Source organism: Budorcas taxicolor, chromosome 13 (genome assembly GCF_023091745.1).
Source record: "Budorcas taxicolor isolate Tak-1 chromosome 13, Takin1.1, whole genome shotgun sequence".
Classification (NCBI taxonomy): domain Eukaryota; kingdom Metazoa; phylum Chordata; class Mammalia; order Artiodactyla; family Bovidae; genus Budorcas; species Budorcas taxicolor.
Genome location: NC_068922.1, coordinates 44,369,125 through 44,394,078, shown reverse-complemented (window position 1 = coordinate 44,394,078; position 24,954 = coordinate 44,369,125).

Here is a 24,954-nt window from a genome sequence, read left to right as displayed (position 1 = left end):
TGAATACTGACATGAAAATAAAGGAAATCCCAAGTTATATTTCAATGCATAATGTCTAGACCTTAGTAGGCACTCAATAAATATCAACTGAATTAAGAACATTCCATAGTTTTCTGAATATTTTTAAATATTAGATTTGAACTTAAATATATTTTCTCATCTATGAAGATTATCCTGAGGTTTTCGTCCCTGCAGTTCTTGAAAAAAATTATGTGATAAATACTCTAATGTTGAAATTTTTGAAATTTTCTTACATCCTTGACTAAATACCCTTTTGTGACAGTAACTTCCCTCTTTCATATCAGTCTTATTGACGATTTAATAATGAGCCTTTCAAAGACAGCTGTTGTTATAGTTCTCTAGTTCATTAATTTCTGTCCAGATAATTGTCCTCTTACTTTTTTGATTTTACTCTGATGCTCATTTTCCCCCCTAACTTTTCAACCTGAAAATCCAGCTTGTTTTCAGCCTTCTTTGTGTTTCTGGTTACATTTATAACTTCCCATCTGAGTACTGCTTCAGTGCTGTCCCTCACATTTTGGTATGTCACCAGTTTTCAGAATTGCTCTTATGATTTCCTTTTTAATCCAAGAGTTGTTTTTGTAGCATTATTTTAGGTTTTTGAAATGAATTTTGTTAAGCTTATTTTGTTAATTAGGTCTAACTTGATTGTATTTTTAGTCAAGTTTAGACCGTTCAGCTATTTTTCTTCTATAAATGTATTAAGATATGCAGAGTAGCCTGCTACAAAATCTTTTTTCATAAGTATTCCATATGGGCAGCAGAAGTGGAAATTTCTATTTTTATATGTAAATTTACATATAGAATATATATGTACATATATATATACTTGCACACTTGAAACTTCTGTATATGAGATTATCTTTTGTACATTTTTGTATACTTGAATTGAAAATTTCCCAACATATATGTTAAAATCTCTAAAATCTACTTTCCCTATAATTTTATGAGTTGCGCTTTCTGAATTTTTAGGCTATATCATGTATAAATATCACATCTCCTGATTCATTTTTTCCAGTAATTTGTCTATTATTGTTTCGACTTTCATCTCCCTTTAAAATTGCTTTTTTGTTCATTTGCTTTATTTTTACCTGATGTATCTGCATCTGAATCCATACTGTAATTTTCAACATTTCTGAATATCTTTATATGTCAATTATAGATCATATATTGCTTTCTCTCTCATCAAAACTGAAATCTGACACAAATACATTTTTATAATCATAATATTAAATATATCTTTATCATTTTACTCATGTTTCCTACATTTAATATTGTTTTTTCTTTTTAATGAGTACTGAAAATTTTATGCCACTTTACAACTGATAAATTTTATTACAATATTCTAAGGTTAACACTACCTCATATTTAACATTTTAAAGCCAACAGCTTCCTAACACAGCTGCAGCATTTTTCATTCTCACCAGGAGTACATGAGAGTTTCAATTTCTCCACATATAGATGGACATGTGTTCTAAATTTTACCATTCTAATGACTATGCAATAGTGTCTCACTGTGCTCAGAATCTGAATTCTTCTGGTGAGCAGTGATGTTCTTATATATTCTTCTTTTCCTGTCTCCTTAAGATGGAACCATGGGGGCATTACTTAGAACTTTTTCTTTCCTTAAACAAACATTTAAAGCTGTAAATATCCCTATAAAAACTGCATGCATCCCTAAAATATCAGTCCAGTTCAGTTCAGCTCATTCGCTCAGTCATGTCCGACTCTTTGCGACCCCATGGACTGCAGCACACCAGGCTTCCCTGTCTATCACCAACTCCCGGCGCTTACTCAAACTCATGTCCATTGAGTTGGTGATGCCATCCAACCATCTCATCCTCTGTCGTCCCCTTCTCTTCCTGCCTTTAATCTATCCGAGCATCTGAGTCTTTTCCAATAAGTCAGATTTCTTTGCATCAGGTGGCCAAAGTACCGGAGTTTCAGCTTCAGCATCAGTCCTTCCAATGAATATTCAGGACTGATTTCCTTTAGGATGGACTGGTTGTATCTCTTTGCAGTCCAAGAGGCTCTTAAGAGTCTTCTCCAACACCACAGTTCAAAAGCATCAATTCTTTGGCACTCAGCTTTCTTTATAGTCCCACTCTCACACCCATACATGACTACTGAAAAAAACCATAGTGCTTACTGGATGGACCTTGGTTGGCAAAGTAATGTCTCTGCTTTTTAATATGCTGTCTAGGTTGGTCACAGCTTTTCATCCAAGGAGCAAGCATCTTTTAATTTCATGGATGCAGTCACCATCTGCAATGATTTTGGAACCCAAGAAAGTAAAGTCTGTCACTGTTTCCATTGTTTCCCCATCTATTTGCCATGAACTGATGGGACTGGATGCCATGATCCTGGTTTTTTGAATGTTAAGTTTTAAGCCAGCTTTTTCACTCTCCTCTTTCATCATGAGGCTCTTCAGTTCCTCTTTGCTTTCTGCCATATGCATGGTATCATCTGCGTATCTGAGGTTATTGATATTTCTTCCAGCAGTCTTGATTCCAGCTTGTGCTTCATCCAGCCTCACATTTCACATGATGTACTCTGCGTAGAAGTTAAATAAGCAGGATGATGACATACAGCCTTGACGTACTCCTTTCCCAATCTGGAACCAGTCCATTGTTCCATGTCCAGTTCTAACTGTTGCTTCTTGACCTGCATACAGATTTCTCAGCAGGCAGGTCAGATGATCTGGTATTCCCATCTCTTGAAGCATTTTCCACAGTTTGTTGTGATCCACACAGTTAAAGACTTTGATGTAGTCAATAAAGTAGAAGTAGATGTTTTTCTGGAACAGATGCTTTTTATTTTTCCTATCATTCATTATTTTCTAATTTTGAGATTTTTCTCCTTTCACTTATGAATTATTTAGAAGTGTGATGTTCTCCAAACATTTGGGTGTTTTCAAGATAGCTTATTATTGATTCCTACTTTAATTCTATTGTGACCAGACCAAACCCTGTATTCTTTCAAGCCTTTCAGATTTATTGAGACATGTTTTATGGCCCAATAGAGAGAATTTACCTTGACAAACACACCACATGCATTTGAAAACAGTGTACACTCTGTAGTTTGGGGCTCAGTGTTCTATCATCAACAGCTCAAGGTAACTAACAAGAGTCTCTATGTCTTTATTAATTTTTGTCTGGTTGTTCCATCAATTGCTAAGAGAAGATTATGTTTGTGAAATTTCCTATTTCTCCCTTTCAAACTATTGATATTTTCCTCATGTATAATATTTTGAGGTTTTCTTACTAGCTTCATACAAATTTATGCTTATTAATGAATTCCTGATGAACTGACACTGTTTTCAGTTTGGAATTCTCTTATCCTTCATAACAATTTTGGCCTTGAAATTGTAGGTACTTGCTGTTAAAACAGTTATTCCAATTCTCTGATATACACTATTCAAATAGCTTATTTAGCCCATCCATTTTTAAAATATATTTAAACTTAAAGCAAATCATCTTTTGTAGACAGCAAATAGTTGGTTCTCCCTTTAGTATCCATCTTGATATTCTCTCATATTACATTAACATTTAATGTAAGCATTGATATGTTCAGATCAAGTCTATCATCTTATTATTTGCTGCTCCTTCTGTTTTTTGTTTCTGCCTTCCTTCTTTCCCACCTTCTTTTAGATTATACAAATGCTTTTAATTTCTATTTTGAAAAACTAAACTTTTAAAAATGTACATATTTGCATGTTTTCATGGTTGCTCTGGGGATTACAATAGTCATCCTTAACTTATCAATCTAGTTAGAGTTAATACTGTACCAATTCACTTAAAATACAAAAATCTGCAACCCCAGTAAACATTTATCTTCTAGTGCTAATTTTTACACTAACTTTTCATGTATGTTGCATGCCTACCTTACAAACCTCATAAGACAGTGTTATAATATTTAAACATTATAATATTTAAACATTTCTATGCTTTTAAAGAAATTGAGAAATATGCCTTTTATGGTTGCCCATAAATTTCCCATTTCTGACACTTTTCATTCATTCCTAAAGACCCAAGTTTCCTTCTGGTATCACTTCAGTTTGAACAACACTGTCTAGCATTTCTTGTACTACAGGTCTCATGGCAAAAACTTCCTTTAGTTAATACTTTTTCTGGGGAAAAAATGTCCTTACTTGTACTTTGTTTTAAAAGGATATTTTTACTGAACATTGAATTTCAGGTTATCATGTGTTTTGTTTCTTCTTTTTTGTAATGTAAAAGGTGTTTTCACCTTTTTGTAGCCTCCATAGCTTCTGATGAGAAATTTGTGATAATTAAAATCATCACTCTCCTGTATATAATTTGTCATTTTTCTCTGGTGAACTCAAAAGTTTTCTCTTCTCTGATTTTCAACAATTTGTCCATGATTGGACTAGCCATGATTCCTTTTTATATTATCCTGTTTGAGGTTCTGAATCTGTCAATTTATATCTTTCACCTAATTTGGGAAGGCACTAACCATTATTTCCTCAATTATTTTTTTTGTCTCATCCTCTCATTTTGTTCTAAGATGACTTTCGTTCTCTTTCCTTCTAGAACTTCTATTACACATAAGCTAGACTTGCGAAACTCTTTCCAGTTCCCTAAGATTCCAACCACTTTGTTTCACTTCTTCAGATTTTATATTTTTTATTGCTCTATCTTCAAGTCTTCAGGCCCCTTTTTCTATCATCTCTAACCCACAACTGAGCTCCTCCAGTGAATTTATTTTGCATTTTTATCAGTTCTAGATTTTCCATTCAGTCATTCTTCTATTTTCTATTTCTCTACAGCATTTCCTATGTTTTTGTTTGACATGAGTATGTTTCCCTTAAACACATCAACCACAGTGTCAATATTACTTTAAGTCTTGCCTGATAAGTCTAACCTGGGTTGTCTCAGGGCTATCATCGACTGACTGTTTTTCCCTTAAGATGGGGGGAAAGGGCTGTCACATTTTCCTGGCTCTCTGTAGATCAAGTAATTCTGGATTATGTCTACCATACTGTGGAGATTCTGGGTTTTCTTCCACTGCTCAGAGTATGGATGTTCTTATTTTATCAGCACAAGCAAATAGCTTAACTAGATTCAGTGTAAAGAGCCTCATGCCACTGCTGAACAAGACAGCCAGACTTGAGCTCAGCTCCTGAAGTCTTTGATGCAGCTGCTGTCAGTCTGCCCCAAGCATGTGGGATCCAATGCTCAGCCCTGGGCTGCATTTACATTCAGAGTCAGATGTCCCTCTTTTTCCTCCTCCTCCCTGGGGTTCTCCTCTATTCTGCAGCCATTCAGGCTCCTTTAGGATTCTCTTCCTGGTTCCTCCAGTTCAGGAGACCATGGCTTTTTTTTTTTTAATCATAATCTTACTCATCCAGGGCAACTGTTGCCTCAACAGGAACTTCTGTAAACATACAAACTAGAAGAAAAATGGAAATATGTTCAGGGTCCATCACTTGCCTCACATTCAACTGCTCCCCAGTTCCTATAACCCTAAGATAGTTTCTGTATCTCTCTGGGTGTTGATAGCTATCATTTGTGAGTGTGAAGCCCATAGAAGGCCCTAATGAAGCCTTCTATGCAATCCCTCTTTGTGTCTTTTATGGACTTTCTTCCCTCTCTGTCAACTTCTTACACACACACACACACACACACATACACACACACACAAGAAAATACATATGTATATATTCTGGATTCTAAACACTTGTGTTACAAATATTTTCTTCTAATTTATGGCTTGTCTTTCAGTATTTTTATGATAAGCAAAATTTCCCAATATAGTCAAGTATAACAATCTTTTACCTAATGGTGTGCATTTCTGTGTCTTGTTTAAAAGTCCTTCCCAAATCTCATGATTATTGACATTCTCCTTACTTTCTTCTAAAATTTTACATTTTTGTCTTTTCACATTTAAGACTTTTATCAATCTGGAATTTACTTTTATATGTGATATGATGTGAGAACTAATTTCTTGGGCTTTAGTTTTGGGTTTTCTTAATGGATAACCGAAAGTCAAAAGCTATCATTTGCTAAAAAGTCAGTCTTTCCCCCACTGACCTGCTGTGTCAACTCTCTATTGAATGTCTGTAGACAAACCGATCAGTTTATAATAGTCTATCTGTCTTAAGGCTGAGCCCAGCATTAACACGTGTAGAGGTCATTGACAACCAAATGGTTGTAAAATAAACTTTGCCTAGAGTTGGTTGGTTCTACATGGCATTATTCAGACAAGAACTTCAAAGTGCCTTCTAGTCTGATTAGGAGACACAAAGTGGAAACTTTCTTTCTTCTTTTACAAATAAACAGAAGCAGGTGTAGGTAGCTGGCATAGTCAGCATGAACTCTGAAATAAAATTGCTTGTGTTCAAAATCTGATTTTATCACTAACTAACTTAAATGATTAACCTTGGAATATTAGCTGACCTCTTCCAGCTCCAACTTTTTATTTTTAAAACACTAATAATGCATTCATTCCTGAAAAGCTGCTATAAAATTTAACTGAAAAAAAAGCCAGATGGAATGCACCTGGCAGGATAACCACCAGATCATTATACAGAGAAAGCCATGGCTAACTAGGTAAGACAGAGTCCTTCATGAAGACTCATTGATCCACTAATTCCCACCCTAAACCCCTTGTCTGGACTTGTAGTCTGAGAGTGGAGATTTCAAAACCACTGTCACAGGTTTCCTTGCCACTAGGATCACCCAGGCCACCTGGCTTCTGCTAAACAGGTAAAATCCATGGAGAAGTGAGTGAAAAACAGGCAGTGAGAGTGAAGAGTATCCGTGCAAGCATGGTGGTGAAGGTGCCTTCTCAGTGGGGCCAGTGATGATGTAGTTCCTAGTCAAGTGAGAGTAACCATGGCAACACTGCTGTGGGAATTTCCCCTTTTAATCCAAACTCAACAGCTTTCAAAGCATGATTTCTACCTCTTCAGAAGACTGCCTAACCAACTAATTCTTTTTCATTCATTCAACAAATACTTACAGTGTACCTATCGTGAGCTCCATACTGTTTATGAGTTTTAGAATTTACCAGCATATAAAATAGGTGCTAACACTGTAGCAGGTGAAAACAAATATAAATGTGAAACAGAATTTATTTTGCTGTATCAGGTCTTGCTGTGGTACCCAGGATCTTCCCTGTGTCATGCAGGATCTTTGGTTGAGGCACATAGACTCTCTCGCTGTGGCAAGCAGGCTCAGTAGTTGTGGCCCACAGGCTTAGCTGCATGGGGGATCTTAGTTCCCTGACCAGGGATTGAACTTGCATCTCTTGCATTGTAAGGTACATTATTAACCACTGGACCATCAGCAATGTCCTGAATAAGTAAATTTTAACAGTAAGGAAAAAAAAGCAGAAAATGACCTGGGAATACAAAATGTAGATTCAGAAAGATGGATGTGGTGCGTCAGAAAAGGGGAGAGGGCTGCCTGACATTGTAAGGGGTGGCAGGGCTGGGGGCGGGGCAGGGGGGGTTGTAGGTGTGTCCTCATGGAGCAGGTGAGATTTGAAAGGAGCCCTGAAGGAGGGAGAGAGCACCCCACGTGGATGTCATGGGGAAGCCCACTGTGAGAAGAAAGCCACTGCAAGGCTGGAGGGCAGGATTCCTCTGTCCTGCTCAGGGAATGTGGAAGGCCAGTGTAGCTACAGCAGCGTGAGCTAGGATGGACAAGGGAGAGAAGGGCTGGGTTATGCGCAGCCTCTCAGATCAGGAACCTAAGGTCCAGTCACACAAAATGGCTGAGTCCCTTGCTGGGATGTCACCCTGCACCCTCCTCCCTGGACCATCTAACTTTCCTGATAGCCATCCAGCGTCAGCTCTGTGTTCTCTACGGAAACTTCCCCTGCCCCTGCCTCCATGCCCTCAGCCACTCTCTGGGCACCCCAGCTCTGTGCTCTGCCCTGTGTCCAATTCTTACTGGACTGCTGCAGGGGCCATCCACAAAAAAAGTGAGTCTTTTTCAACTGTGTACCTTCAAATCCTAGCTGGAAGAGATTCAACTTTAAGAAATGGCTGGTACATAGGTGAACGAGTGGGTCAGTGAAAAAAAGTATAATCTCTGTTTCCCTGCTTTGTGCTGTGCTGTGCTTAGTCACTCATTTGTGTCCAACTCTTTGTGACCCCATGGACTGTAGTCTGCCAGGCTCCTCTGTTCATGGAATTCTCCAGACACGAATACTGGAGTGGGTTGCCATGCCCTTCTTCAGGGAAATCTTTCCAACCTAGGGACCGAGCCTGGGTCTCCTGCATTGCAGGCGGATTCTTTACCATCTAAGGAACCAAGGAAGCCCTTTCCCTGCATTAGGTCAATTAATAGTCATAGCCTACATTACCCAACAGCATACATATCACATGAGAAACTGTTTCAGGATTTATTCTTAATGCAGTATTGCTTCCCTTCAACAATAAAACAAATTTAACTCAGATGGTTTCAGCTAGGAACCACCTGTACTCAGCCAGATTTTTCTTGCCTTAAACCCCAGCCTGAGAGTGCAGTAAGCAGTTGTAGGTGTGTTTTCAGGCTGCCAGGGTGGCCAATTAGTGAATCAGCACCTATGCCCTCTTAGTGTCTTCATCAGCCCAAAGAAATCTCATGTAATATTAAATATAGCTCAATATACTGAACACACTCAATTTACCTTGGGTTTACACATTCAAGACTTTGCTCAAGGCATCTGTGTCAAACACTGCATGTATCAAAATAAGGAAATGCATGCCCACAGATAAAGAATTTTATAACGCTTGCATGTTATCACTGCACTGTATATGTATACACAAGCAATTCTGAAGAAACCAGAAGCTTAAAGACCAGAGTGATTACACAGGGGCCTCCTGATTACAACATATTCTCCTGAACTTGATGTACATTACAAAGTTGGTAACCAGTTTACCAAACTTGGTAGGGCTCAAAAGTTTACTCACTGACTCAGTATCTTTGGGGAAGATTTAGTGTAATCTTAAATACTTTGTTGATACGTTCATATCCTCATGAGTGTGTTTACACAATGCTAATTACTCATATAACTGAAAAATGTACCTCATTTTACACAAAATAGCCCATATGACTGAATTTGAATGTATCAGCATTAGGGTGGATTTAATCAAAGATTAATCCTATTCATGGAATATACAGATTTTAAAGGAAGAAGATAGCTTTTTACATGTATGAGGTGTAATTTGGGATATTCAGTGTATCAAAACATTATGACAATTATTTGCGTGGTATTATGTTTTTGTCTAACAGTCATTCGTTCTTTATACCAAGTTACTTTTAAGGTATATTTTAAATTTATGAGATTCCAAAAGAATTTCACTTAGATTTTGCTTGGAATTACACCAGATTATACACTAATATGGAAAGAAATTACATTTCTATAATATCTAGCATCCATCCTGGAATTTGTCGTTTACTCAGTAAAAAAATTTTTCAGTAAAATTTGAATTTTATTCAGCGAATTTATCCTTATTAAATTATGCACAATGAAAGAAAAGCTTAAACTCAGAAAGGATGAAACAAGTGTTTTGTATTCTGTATCACTTCTGTATCAGTAGGTAAGGGGATGTGATTGGTCAGTATAGTTTTTCCAAATGTCAGAATGGTCATTTATAAAGACCTTCTATGTGTGCAATACTACCTCATTATTCAACAGACGGTATACCAGAAGGTCTCATAAATTTCACAGACTAGATTTTATCACAATGTAACCAATAAAAACAGCATGATCATTACTAAATAACTATTATGTAGTAAAAATTTAATTTGAACCTAAAATTCAGCAATAAAACGAATGAGGACTTCCTATGAATACTTTATAACTTGCATTTCTTAAGGGTAAACAGAGAAAAGTGACAGGCAAGCATCGCATCTTCTAGAAAATAAAACACAGAGACGGATCATTGCCCAAGTACAACACAGTTTTGTTTCTTTAACTTTTCATGAATTAAACAATCACTGTCATTCTCCTCTTACCAGGCACACAGGTTAAATGTGGAGACTAGCCTTTTATATAATGATCATTGAGAAATTAACTTGATGTTTCCAGTGACTATTATGGATGTTATCGAAATACTTTTAAGTTACCGGAATCTTCACTCTCATCCTTCTGGAATCTTTCTTTACCAGCACCAGGCCACAGTGAGGGCCCTGCTATCCGCTATCCATCTGCCTTCCAGAAAAACATACACTTCAAATTACAGGTTTGGGGCACAGGGATCTTTACTACTTTTTAAACTAGAAATACAATGTTTTCCTAGATTGTGCTACTAAAAGGTTCAGATAAGAGAATCTGTAAAACATACAGCGATTTTATGTTCTATAAAGTGAAAAATTATCTATCATTTTTCAGCTTCATGCACAAAGAATTATCCCAGCCAACATTCTGAGGATTTTATGACACAGTTAAAAATGTTAGAGCTGGATGATATGGAATCTCGAGGTAATTCATTTCACTCTAGCACACATTTGTCAAAGAGGCATATGCGTCACTACCTTTTTTTACATCTGGCTTAGGAAAGAGAAATTGTACACATCAGTGTGCCTACCCTAAATCCTGCTCCTGGAACTGTGGGAGTGAGAGAATGAGCATTGGGCACTAGCAGTGGTACATCATCCTTAATAAACAGCTACCAAAGTACCAGACTCCACATAAACGTGAGAGCAGCTAAGACTTACTGAATGCTTGCCACGGGCCAGGTATCACTTTGAGCACGCTTGCAAGATGACCTCACTTGATTGTCTCAGTAACCTTGAGGGCTAATGACTGTTAGCATCTGTCTTTCAGAGGAGAAAACAGAGTGCTCCAGAAGTCAGTGGAAGAGTGTGCAGGTTGTAAAGTCCTGGGCAGCAGGATTCTGCCACACACCAGCCCACAGGGACACTAAAAAAATTCTTTCTCATTTGGCTCATCACAGGGTGAGTCTCTACTCACTCTGTCTCTGTGCTCTGTGACCAACCAACGGGACACTGTTGAAGTGACGCCAGGCTGGTAGAGAAGCGAGTCAGGAACTCACAACTCAGAGACACGATCCTGATGAGTTATCAACGCCTTGCCTTCACAGCTCCCCGTGCTCAAGCCAAAGACACTGGCAGGTGGGGGAAGATGAACATCTGATTCCAAACACACACCTAGGCCTTGCAAGACCCAGTCGGTCACAACCTGGGGATGCCGGTGAGACCTGTAGCTGCGCCTGGGGACCCTCCTGCTGCCACACTACGCCCCAGCCCACCTTCTGTTTCCCCTGCTTCTCTGATCCCTGGTCCTCCCGTGTCTTTCACAGATGTTTACTTTTCCCAGTATCCACTCACTGGTTAGGGCAGCTACCTCAGGCTGTCTGTTCTAGCAAGAGGACTCCTAGCCACCTTTCTGCCGCCTCCACCTTATCTAATGATCTGTTCTGACCTCAACCCCACCCCCCACCCCCCCATCATCTTTCTGGCTTTGACAGCTCCACGAGTATCTACTTTATGGACTAGGAAACCAAACGCAAATGCTGTGACAGACCAACTAGGTAACATTCAAGGCAGAAATAACTGGGCACCAGACAACAGGGAGTGGTGGGGTCTTCAGCAAGCTTACTAGCAATCTAAAATATTAGATTCAAAAGTATTAAAGCACCTTCCAAACAAGTCTAGAGAAGTGATATTGGAATAAGGTCTTTATTTTGATCCATTCATAGACCTTGCAACTCTGGTTCAAATCTATTCCTTGGACTAACCAGTGTAGCATCCTAGTTCTGAAGTTATTACAACGAGAAAAGTTTGGGGAATCCAGTCTGCATGAGCAACCACTCACATACTGGCACAAACCAGAAGAATCCTTTCTGCCCTGATGAACCTGATGGCAGAATAATCTTTAATTTTATATGTAATAATTCTGGTATGTTGACATGGAAATCATGATTAAAGTCATTCGAAGAACCAGTTAGCTGCACACACAGACATTCTGACATCCAACTAACCTAGTTCTGCATCTCGGCCTTTCACAATCATTGTGCTGACTTACACACACACAGCGAGACACAGGTTGAGTCTGTGCCCAGTGGGAACAAGGAGACTCATTCTCTGGCAAGTGTGAGATGCCCTACTGTAGATTTAACTGATTGAGGGATGAGCCATGGAGAAAGGAGGTCAGTCTACCAGCTAAAACCAAAAGTGCAGCTTCTGTTTATACAATTATCTTGGAAAATACGTGTGCCATCCCCATATCAGACGCATTTATTTCACCTGATTTTTTCATTTAATAATGTTAGGAGAGTACTAATAAATAAATACTCTAATTGGAAAAACTGGGAGATTGGGATTGACACATAAACACTATTGATTCTATATATAAAATATAAAACTAATGAAAACATACTGTATAGCACAGAGAACACTACTTAATGCACTGTAGTGACCTGAATGGGAAGGAAGTCCATAAGGGAGGAGTATATGTATATATATGGCTGATTCATTTTGCTGTACAGTAGAAACTAACACAAAATTGCAAAGCAGTGATATTCCAATACAAATTAATTAAAAAAAAAAAAAAACAACTCTAACTGGAAACATATCAATTGCCAATAAGATTTTCTTTTTTTTTAATGGAAGGTCAAAACCAACTTACCTTCCCAAGCTGATTTTGCAAAGTTAATTTATCAAAAATAATAACATACATAACTAAAATTCCCTGAGGCCTCAAGAACTGATAAACAACTTAAAAGTTGGAGGCAATGTTTCCCACAGATACAGTCTCAGAGAGTTAATATTCTTAGAACATAAATGACTGATAACATCTGAAGAGACACACACTTTCATAGACAAATGGACAAAGGATATGAACAAGTCACTTGAAAGAGAAAATACATATACTGTTTTCACCTAAGAAATTATGAAATGTTAAATGTAAGTTAAAGTATCCAATGTTGTCCCAGACAGGAGGAGTGAAGAGCCTCCAATACAACCGAGGGAAAGACAAACTGATACATACTTGTGCAAGCTAAATTTGTTCATTCCTATAAAAACCTTAGAAAGACTCAACCCTTTGGCCCAATAATTCCACTTTGAAATGGAATAAAATCATTATGGATATACTCAAACATTTAACTTTAAGTATATTCACTATACATACTTTAAGTGATCACTCACCTAGAGCCAGATATCCTGGAATGAGAACTCAAATGGGCCTTAGGTAGCATCACTATGAACAAAGCTAGTGGAAGTGATGGAATTCCAGTTGAGCTATTTCAAATCCTAAAAGATGATGCTGCGAAAATGCTGCACTCAATATGCCAGCAAAATTGGAAAACTCAGTAGTGGCCACAGGACTGAAAAATGTCAGCTCTCATTCCAATCCCAAAGAAAGGCAATGCCAAAAAATGTTCAAACTGCCACACAATTGCGCTTATCTCACAGGCTAGCAAAGTAATGCTCAAAATTCTCCAAGCCAGGCTTCAACAATACATAAATCGTGAACCCCAAGATGTTCAAGCTGGATTTAGAAAAGGCAGATGAACCAGAGATCAAATTGCCAACATCTGTTCGATCATCAAAAAAGCAAGAGAGTTCCACAAAAACACCTATTTCTGTTTTATTGACTACATCAAAGTCTTTGGCTGTGTGGATCACAACAAACTGTGGAAAATTCTTCAAGAGATGGGAATACCAGACCACCTGACCTGCCTCCTGTGAAATCTGTATGCAGGTCAAGAAACAACAGTTAGAACTGGACATGGAACAATGGACAGGTTCCAAATTGGGAAAGGAGTACGTCTAGGCTGTATATTGTCAACTTGCTTATTTAACTTATATGCAGAGAACGTCATGCAAAATGCCAGAATCAAGCTGGAATCAAGATTTCTGGGAGAAATATCTATAACCTCAGATATGCAGATGACACCACCCTTATGGCAGAAAGCAAAGAACTAAAGAGCCTGTTGATGAAAGTGAAAGAGGAGAGTGAAAAGTTGGCTTAAAACTCAACATTCAGAAAACTAAAATCATGACATCTGATCCCATCACTTCATGGCAAACTGATGAGGAAGCAATGGAAACAGTGACAGACTTTATTTTCTTGGGCTCCAAAATCACGGCAGATGGTGACTGCAGCCATGAAATTAAAAGACTGCTTGCTCCTTGGAAGAAAAGCTATGACCAACCTAGATAGCATATTAAAAAGCAGAGAGATTTGCCGACAAAGGTCCATCTAGTCAAAGCTATGGTTTTTTTCAGTAGTCATGTATGGATGTGAGAGTTGGACCATAAAGAACGCTGTACCCCGAATAATTGATGCTTTTGAACTGTGGTGTTGGAGAAGACTCTTGAGAGTCCCTTGGACTGCAAGGAGATCCAACCAGTCCATCCTAAAAGAAATCAGTCCTGAATATTCATTGGAAAGACTGATGCTGAGGCTCAAACTCCAATACTTTGGCCACTTGATGCAAAAAACTGACTCATTGGAAAAGACCCTGATGCTCGGAAAGATTGAAAGCAGGAGGAGAAGGGGACAACAGAGGATGAAGTGGTTGGGTGGTATCACCTATTCAATGGATGTGAGATGAGCAAGCTCTGGGAGTTGGTGATGGACAGGGGAGCCTGGTGTGCTACAGTCCATGGGGTCACAAAGAGTCGGACAGGACTGAGGAACTAAACTGAAATGAACTCAATATTCACTATATTAACATCTGATCAAATATTTGAACAATCTGTTAATAATATATATTACAATCTCATTTTTGTGAGAAAAAAAATCGTAATGTGTGGTTAAAAAAAAATTGTACACAGAAGTAGATACAGCAAAGAAGTTATTCCAAAACGGTGAGACTTTTTTTCATGAATAACCTAAGAGGACTATTTTTTTCCTCAGTAATCATGTTACACCATTAGACTTTTTTATTAAATGAAAAAAAGTTATCATTCTTGTTATTAAAAAATAAATGCCTCTAGGAGAAATAAGCAAAAGTGATATTTTGGTATGTAAAGTTATTTGTAATATACTGACTTGAAATAAAAACATGCTGTTTAAGAACAAAAATGATCCTATAAGCATTTAAAGTATGAAGAAATAAATCAGCAAAGAGACAAAATTTACAGCTCTCATGTCTAAGTGATGGAATGATGAGAAATGTTTACCTTCTTTATTCATTTCTTTGTAAGAATGATGATTACTCTCTAAGAATAAATATATTAAATCCTTCTCTTTTCCATTTTACAACTACACAGAACAGCTTCTGAAAGTGCTAAAACTGAATAATTGAATTATTTCATGATCATTAGATGTTAAGGGGGAAAAAAAGCCATCACCTAAATTGCATTCAAGTATGAGACAGACATAGGAAGAAACAACAAAATATTCACAGATGCCATCTGTGGATGGCGAGTCTTAAGTAGTTTCTGTTTTTGTATTTTCCAAGTTTACTATCATGAATATGACACATATTTTAATCAGAAAAAATACGTTAACGTATCCCCAAGTGACCAAAAAAAATGTTTTCAACCAGTTACAGTTTGTATGTTTCATAAAAGCACTAAACAGCACTGGTATAATGTGTCAATCAACTTTATACACACTCTGCCTGGTAATGAAACCAGGAAAACAATATCGAATACATCCCTTGAATTAAGAGTAGGCTTATCAATATATTTTCTCCCAACGAGATACTTGACAAATGCTTTTGTTTAAGGGCTCCTCCCTGGATAAATAGGAACATGCCATAATCCACGATCAAATAAAGTTGGGAAGGAATCTGCCCTGCATGAGAGGCAAGGTGCTGAGAGATAAGGGTTTTTGCTCCACCCTGGTCAACCAGCCCATTTGGGGAAAAAAATAAAAATGCTCCCAGTCCAACAGGAGGTACAGCCATGTCTCCCAACTTGTTCAGTTACCACCTCACCATCTTCACATCCTGCAGGATCACCTCTGGAAAGACACTATGGTGATGACAGGCCAAGTGAAGGAAAGGGCTGCACTAGGCAACTTCCGAACACCTAGACCAGGATCCACAGAGACGGAGCAGCCCAGGCATGGGGCGGGGTGCGGTGCTGCGCTGGACCCCCTCCCCAGGCGAGCGATGGCCGGCGGGACCTCAGCGCTCCACCCCGGGCCAGCATCTGCCTCAGACGGAGTGCCAACACAGAACCACTATCTCCTATCACACCCCAAAGCTGTGGTCCGAAGGCCAACCTGTCCGCTCGGTCCACCCTTACACTGCCTGGCGGGCTAGGACAAGACCACGATCCCAGAGCGAGGGACCGGTGGGCGCGCCCTGCCCAATGCCCCGGCCCCCGCCCCTGACAGCCGGCCTCTCGTGCCGCCCGGGTGCCCCGACCTGTGACCCCGCAGACAGCTGGCCCTGGGAACAGCCTGGCCCGGTCGAAGTCTCGCTGCGCCGGGACGAGACGCCCAAGGAGACCAGGGTGGGAGGCGGTGGTCTCAGCTTCAAACCCCCCTACCCCCACCCCGGTCAAGAGGGGCCGCACTCCAAGACCGCGCCCATCATGCCAGCTCGGGGACCCAAGGGAGACACGCACACTCACTTCGCCGGCTGTCCTGCCACAGAGGCGCCTGAGGGCCGGCGTCCAGTCGGAGCCCTCTGGGTCGAGAGACGGAGGCCCGAGGAGTGGCCTTCTGCTGTGGTGACGACAGTCCTCTGACGCCAGGCACCAGGTCTGAGGCACCAGGGCGTGAGATGCCCAGGCCTGGCAGGCCTACTCTACTCCAGAGCTCAGCATAGGCCGCCGGGTTACAGCTCCGATTCGGGTTGCTGTCTTCGGGCATAAGCGACTGGAGACCGGATCGCAGTGGTCTTTACTGCTGGACCCCCACTTTATGTTGGAAGGATTTACACGGGGGGCCGCACCTTTACGGCTGGGGTTATACACCCAGGGCCCAAGCTTTATGGCTGGGGTCATACATCCGGGGCCCCAGGTTTACGACTGGCGGGCTTAAACTGGGGCCCTAGGTTTATGGCTGGAGGACTTACATCCGGGGCCCAGGGTTTACGGCTGGGTGAGGTATAGTCACATCCGGGGCTTCAGGTTTACGGCTGGGGTCATATATCCGGGGCCCCAGGTTTATAACTGGGGGACTCACATCCACGGCCCCAGGTTTACGGCTGGGGGATTATTTACAGCCAGTACATCAGGTGGGGTTTAAACCCCCACGAGTTTATGTCTGAGAGGTTCAGGACCTACTCCAGGCTTATGCATGAGAGATTCCTGCAGGCCCCCAGGTTTAGCGGCGGATCTGGGTTTACCTGTCGACCAGCGTTTAACTTCTGGCGGGAGTTACATGTGGCTCGGGCTTTAAATCGGGTGTTTACGTGGGGCCGCAGTTTTCGTCTGCCCCCGGGTTTGCACAGCTGCCAGCAGCCCTCCATCGCTCATCCAGCTCTGCTTGGTCGCTGGGGGTCGTCCAGTCTGGCCGGGTAGTGGGCTCACGTGCCTTGGTCCCCCTCATTGCCTGTGTTCACTCTCGCAGCTCTTCGGGAGCCTAAACCTCTGGCTGCCGGGGTCCCCTCTTCCGCTGGGCCCCGCTGAAGATGTGACTCACGTCTGAGACCTTCAACAGGTTTCGAGAGACAGCCAAGGGCTAGGTTCAACAACTGGGGTCTCTTGTTAGGGGCGGGCCCTCCTTCCAGACTGAAAAAGAGCTTTTCCACCAAATTAATGCTTGGAAACTGACCCACAGTCCCGCAGCGCCAGAGCTGCGGATACTCAAGATGCCCTGCGAGTTCGGCCCCGGGGTGCAGTAGGTGTAACCTCCTGTGCTTGCCTGCTCTTCCGGGCTCTCGACACCCTCACCTCAGAATTCCGCAACACAACACAATTCTTGTGCACAAAAGTGCCAAGAAGCAGCAAGGTGGGGAAGGCACATGGAGGGGCAAGTGCCTACTCCTTACAGGGTAACTTATTCTCCCACCACCTCCTGATAAGGAGACCTTGACCAGTCGATTGGGCTGTTGTCCTAGAAAGAGAAGTTAGGAGGAAGGGGTGATAGATCACATCCGAGACCTGAGAGTGGACAGCCAACGCATCCCTAGAATTGTTTTTTTCATCCTGTCAATCCAAAGACAGACCCCGCCTCCCCGCCAATCCATGATCCCGGTGTCCAGTCTAGGAAGGAGATTCAGAGAATACCATTAAGCTCTGGTTCTAGTTCTGACAAGGTAATGTAGACCCGTCTCTCCCTACTCGTTCACACTAAGGGCAACTATAAACTCCGGAGATGAGCAAGAGACAGAGTGAAGTGTAGAAGGAGAAAAGTGTGCAGATTAGGGGGCCCAGGACTCAGGGAGCCCCTGCCCCCTGAGTCAAAGATGTTCTGGGGGCTTTGGCAAAGGGGACGATGCACAAATGACTGCCATCCCTTCAGGCCCCCCAGCAGGGCTCAGTGGCTTCCCAGAGGCACCGGACAAACCAAGCAGACAACAGTAGCTTGACAGAGGCCCTGAGAATTAAACAGCCGTTAGAACCACAACCAGAAAACCTAGAACCTAAACAGGATGACTGCAAAAATGTGAGATTGTTATGGGATCGGTGGTTAAGAATCTACGCTTCCACTGCAAGGCATGCAAATTCAATCCCAGTCAGGACCTAAGATTCCTGCATGCCTCAAGATGAAGCCAAAAATAAATGAATAAAAGAAATGGGGCCCATAAGAGGCAAAATTCCAGGAAGCAATTTAACAAAAAATCACGTCATACCAAGAACCAGGAAAGTCACAAATGAGTAAAGACGATCAACCAATGTCCATATGAAAATGAATTAGACACTGGAATTATCAACAAGAATTTAAAAACAGTCATCATAAAAATGCTCAAGCAATCGATTACAAGTTATCTCCAAACAAATGAGAAAAAGTAGAATATAAAATGCAAGATAAGGAAAAGAACCAAACTGAAATTATGAAACTGAAAAATACAATAACTGAAATAAAAAATTTCACTGGATGGGCTTAATTAGTAGAGTGTCATTTTTAAGCTCAGCTCAAAGTCTTTGGCATTCTTCACCCCTTTGGCAAACCAGGTCCACAGTGGAGGCAAAGTCAAAGCTCAGCCCTCCATTAGAACCAAAAAAAAAAAATCATCAGAGACCAATCAGAAAAAAAAAAAAAAAGAGAAACAGTTTTGCAACTGGAAATCTAATAATTACATGCTCAAGAATTGCCCTCAAGCCTCAAGTGTATTTTTCCTTTTAAAATTGCATGTGTTCCCCAGTGATTAATGATCATTTCCTATGTGTTAAGGAGTATGCTAGACCGTGTAAAGACTTCTGCGAGCCAAATAGTCTTTGCACTCACAGAGCATAGAGCTGCTTCCCACCAGACTGTGTACTCAAGGTGGAGGGCCTGGCCTAACTTAGTATTCTTTCAAACCAAATTTCTTAGCATTTAGAAGCATGGCTCTTTGCAACCTTCCCATGGGGTCTCAGTGACCTGAGACATTGCCAGGGTAGAGAAATGTTTGCATGGGAGTAGAAACCACTCTGAGCCAGTTAGGAAGCACCTTCACTTTAGTCAAAAATGTCTCTCTGGTGTTTTCTGTCTTCCTGGAATGACCCTGTACTTAAAATTCAGATTCCAAGTGGATACGAGGAGGGTGAAGTATGTGGGTCCCAGTGACCGCAGGGATCATGAGGGTGGTGAGGACAGTGATGTGAGGGGGTGACGTGAGGACAGTGGGGACACCTGCAGCTGCACAGGCTCCAATCCCCCGGCACACACACTGTGGAAGGGGAAGCACTTCCGGGGGGCAAGAATAGGCTGCATGACCAATCCATCATCTTCTCAAGTTCAGCTTATATTTAACCTTATTGTGTGTAATACTGGTGCCGAGCTCCTTAGATCAGTGACACTTCCAGGGACATCTGAGAAGCAGAGATTCTAATGTACACATCCTGATGAGAAGGCATCTTGCTCTATGCATGGCGAGGTCTTGATGTCCATGCTTTGAGGTATCTCTCTTTCATCTTGATGCTGACATGATCTTATGGACTGTGAATGCCTCCCATTTGGGATAGACTCCCCTGTCCTTAGAAAACCAACTCAGTGCCATTATTGACAAGAACTTGCTTAGGCCTGCCTGCTCTCTCCCAAATAGTCTTTTTATCTTACATGAGATCAAATCCAGATCTCCAAAAGGACACAGCAGATTGTTGAGGCCAGAACACAAGCCGGCAATAAAAGAGTGTGTTTCAGGAGAGTGTGCTCTGACTTAGTCAGTCCTACTCTTGGAACCAACCAGTGTGACCGAGTCTATCGATAGAGAAGCAGTTCGGGCATTGGGAACTCTGGACTTGGTCCAAGAATTTTCCAGCTCATCACAAGGAGTCAAATTTAATACATGTTGACATAATCTAATACTTAATAGCATAATTTATTCCACTGTACCAAAAGCCCATTCCTAATGGAGGAAAGACAGAGTTTTCTCCAGGCAAGAATACTGGAATAGGTTGCCATCTCCTTCTCCAGGGTATCTTCCCGATCCAGGGATTGAACCTGTGTCTCCTGAGGCTCCTGCAATGGCAGGTGTATTCTTCACCACTGAGCCACCTGAGAAGCCTTATATTTGTTATCTCACAGGTTTCAGTAGAATTGTTTCTTCTATTAAGTTGAATGATATATTCACATTATCTCTTAGTAGCATCCCTCTTCAGAGGCTGTCGAAGTACAAGGCACAGGGTTAGTAGGTGATGGATCAAGTCCTTTGCAAAGGTGAGGCCTGCTCCCACTGAGAACAGCTTCCTTCCTTCTCACTGTCTTGAGCTTTTTCACTGAGGAGTTTCGGAGCCAGTCAAGTGAAGAGATGTAAACTATGAAGGCAGAACAAATGTAGAGATTATATAGAGAATAAACTTATGAGGATCTCAAAATTCACTGAGTCAATGGAATTGTGAAGTCTGAGATGTCAAAAGGAAATGAAGATAAGAAAAAAAAGAAGAGAGAGAGGAAAGAAGATGGAAAAAAGGGAACGAGGAAAAAAATCAAATAAAATGATTGTGTTTTTATTCCAGTAAAGTGGCTGGGAATAGTAAGTAGAACACTGAGAACTGGAAAAGGGGAGGAAAAATAACTCAGCACAAGATAAGAGTAAAAGCCAGTGACAGCGTGTTGGACGTGGGCCAGAGAAGGATCAGAGGAAGTACAGACGTTACAATGTTCTGGAATATGGAAACACGGGGGCAGTCGATTATAGTGACAGCTTCTGCTTGAGCCTCTCTTAAGAGAGTTCTGAAAGCTTGCATGAGGCCAGAACAAATGACCACATAACAGACTGGAACGGCATCTCCCTCACCTCCCACGGGAGGGAGAATCTGGAAATGGGCCACAGCTTTGTCTCTCACTCTGGACAAAACCGTTTCAACGTCAGAATCCATCCCCACATTCCAAAAGTAAAAGATAGTGAAGCCTCTGTCCTAAATCTTTTACAACCTGTTTCAAACGAGGTTATTTATAGCTACAGCGTCTTACCCTTGCTAAGACCATCAGTAATTTCTCTGTTGCAAAATACAACAAAAAATATTCTGTCCTTGTTTTTACTTGGTCGCCTCTGCAAGATTAGATGAATGTTAGCCTCCCTGTCTGGTATTCCAGTTTCATTCATTCTTGGAGCCCTTTCCTTTACCCAGCCCTGAGGGCTCAGGGTTCCCTGAGTGATCTCACATGTTCTCCTCAGTGACCTTGGCCATTACTTCAGTGTTGTCACCAACTGTATGCAGATAGCACTCCATCTCCAGCTCTCTCCAGGTGTCTCCTAGGAGTCTCCAAGCATTTAACCTAATGGCATCTGTGCATTTTCATCTGAATATCCCCTACCCGGGCTGAGTTATTCTTGCCTCTTTCTATCCTGAAGCCCTGTGTCCACCTGAGCATGGAATCCTGTCAAAATCTCTGTGCGGTATCTTTTTCATCTTTTCATGCCTCTTTCCTGATTTCATGATTCCTTCCTCCGTCTCTCCTGACCGCCAGAGAAGCAGCCTTCTGACATTTTTGCCTTCAATTTTGCCCCCAAGTTAAATACTCACTGGAGTATCTTCCTAACAAACCACACACATTATTACAACTCCCCTTCCCACTTTAGAACATGCCCCTACCATCTTCAAGATAAGGCCCAAATGAGCATGAGAGTCGAAGTATTAGTGACCTGATCCTGCTAGCTCTCTCTGCTTCCCCTTGTCTGCAGGTCCTCATGCTCTATAAACCCTTCCTCCTGCATCCTCACTTTGAAAAGGATGCTTCTTCCTTTGTGCCCAAATTCCTTAGGAATTCAATTCCTTAGCCTCCTTTCAACCAGATTCTCCTTTAAAAAAAAAAAAAATTTCAAGACTTTGCTACATTGTCCACACCCCCGGGAAGCTTTCTCTGCTGTCTGTGCAGTTTGAAATAGTCAACCTATGAATCTTTTAGCCCACTCGAGACTAGATCATAGCAGTTATCAACTTGGATTTTTTTAAATGTTTATTTTTATTTGGCTGTGCTGGATCTTCACTGCCGAATGCGGGACCTTTAGCTGCGGCATGTGGGGTCTAATTCCCTGACTGGGGTGAAACCTGGGCCCTCTGCACTGGGAGCACAGAGTCTTAGCCACTGAACCTCCAGGGAAGTCCTCTCAACTTGGATCTTGATTACCTATTCCCTTAGTTGTCTGTCACCAACTACCCACTCCCCGACTGGACTATAAGCTCTGTGAAGACAAAAAAAAAAAAAAAAAAAAAATCAGTTTATTTGTTTTATACGACAATACAACAGTTACCTATCACAGTGAATAATCTACAATAGTGAAAGTAAAAATGTTAGTCACTCAGTCGTGTCCAACTCTTTGGGACCCCATGAATTGTAGCCCACCAGGCTCCTCTGTCCACGGAATTCTCCAGGCAAGAATACTGGAGAGGGTAGCCATTCCTTACTCCAGAGGATCTTACCGAACCAGGAATCGAACCCAGGTCTCCTGCACTGCAGCTGGTTTCTTTACCATCTGAAAGAAAGAAAGTGAAGTCACTCAGTCGTGTCCGACCCTTTGTGACCCCATGGACTGTAGCCTACCAGGCTTCTCCATCCATGGGACTTTCCAGGCAAGAATACTGGAGTGGGTTACCATTTCCTTCTCCAGATCTTCCCGACCCAGGGATTGAACCCCAGTCTCCCGGATTCCCACTGGGTATATCCTCAGTAAATGTTTGTGGAGTAAACACATGAATGAAAGGGTGAAAGTAGTTTAACTTGCAGAAAAGAAACCAAAAATCTGCAAAACTTTAAAGAAAACTATAATTGGTTATACATGTCAACAGACAAAAGAAAATCTGGCAAAGAAGAAAAAAAATCCCAGAGTGTGTGTTCTCTTTACCCAAACAAATTTCCGTTGATGTGAAATTTTAGGAAAAAACTATCATTTGCTTAGAATTTTTCTGGTGGCTCAAAATAGCTGAGATGGGCTGAATAGCAATAGTGTATGTATTCGTTAATAATTTTAAAAAATAAATAGCAAACACATAAATATCTTCCTTAATGTAGGCACATAAGAAAAGACAGTAGCTGAAGCTAACAACATTTCAAAATAATTTTCGATCAGTAATTTGACAACTTTGCTTTACTGTTCTTTTCATTCAGTACTGCTGATGTAATCCTTTTTTTTTTTCAGTGATTTTCTTTAGTCTTAAACTTTTTAGTAATGTCTTTTAATCTTGGTTATGTAAAAATCCGAAGCGCATGTCTAGATGTGGGTCTTTTTTATTTGAGTTGTTTGGTACTTTGGGAGTCCTTTTGGTCTAAAGGCTCATGTTCTTTAGGTTTGAGAAACATTTTTGCTTTGTTTCTTTTATTATTTCTTTCTATTCTCTTAGTTTTCTTTTGCTGAAATTCCTGCTCTTTTTTTTTTTTTAATCTTTCCTGAATTGGTTGTCTATGTATTTTACTTCTTCCTATCATCTTCTTCATCTTTGTATTTTTCTCAAATTATACCAGACTTATATAAATAGCTAATTGACATTTTGAAATTCTACTGTCAATACTGAGAGGAGAAAGAAGGTTGAAACAATGACAGTACCTCACAAAATATCTTTGTTGATAACGCTGATTGAATTAACTGTGAACTAAGGAGAGCCATAAAGCTGTTGCTTGAATAGCAAGGACGGACAATGGAACTCATTGCTGGTTGGTTCACATTCAAGGAACATCAGGAGACATTGATTGGGCTCGCCAGCTCTATGCTAGCTCTAGGTGTTGTTGATTTGTGATAAATAAGGCTTTGTCTTTGACCTCCAGAGTCAAACATTTGACAGTTTCATTATCCTGCCATCTTTTATCATTGTGAAAAAAATCCCAGGGTTGGAATAAAGCCCCTCATTGAATTAAGATATAAAAAATATTGTTTTACTCCTAAAAATCTTACAGTTAATACCCATCTTTGTAACCCATCAGAACATTACCAGCCAATCAGGGTTTGTGTTCTTTCCTTTCCTCCTGGTTCCCTTTACCATCCTGGGCAGAAACATACCTGCATTCATTATTTACCTGTGATGAGAGCTGGCTGCACCTCACCGCTTTCTCCCCACACTTGAAATCAAAGCCCTTTCTTCCGTTGTTACTCATTCAGTCCTTAGAACCAATATTCTCTGTTAATTAGGACTCCATGAGCTGCCAAATTCTCAATCTTGGAAGAAAAGTTACATTAGTTCCAGAATCTTTTGTTCCTCATGACACTTTTGTCACTGTACATATATTTTTGACTCTACTTGCATTTTGGAGCAGGTGATGGGGAGAGGATGAGGGGAGCACCACCTCTCCCATCTCTCAGAAGCACCGTTCCCTTTGTCAGTTGTCACAAGAGCAGGATCACTGAGCAATGAGGCAGGCACAGCTCACATGGAAGAGGTCACAGATATCAGCAAGACTTTAATTCCAAAATCACAAAACTGTATCACACCCCTTCTGAACAAACTCCTAGAGATAGTAAAGGAC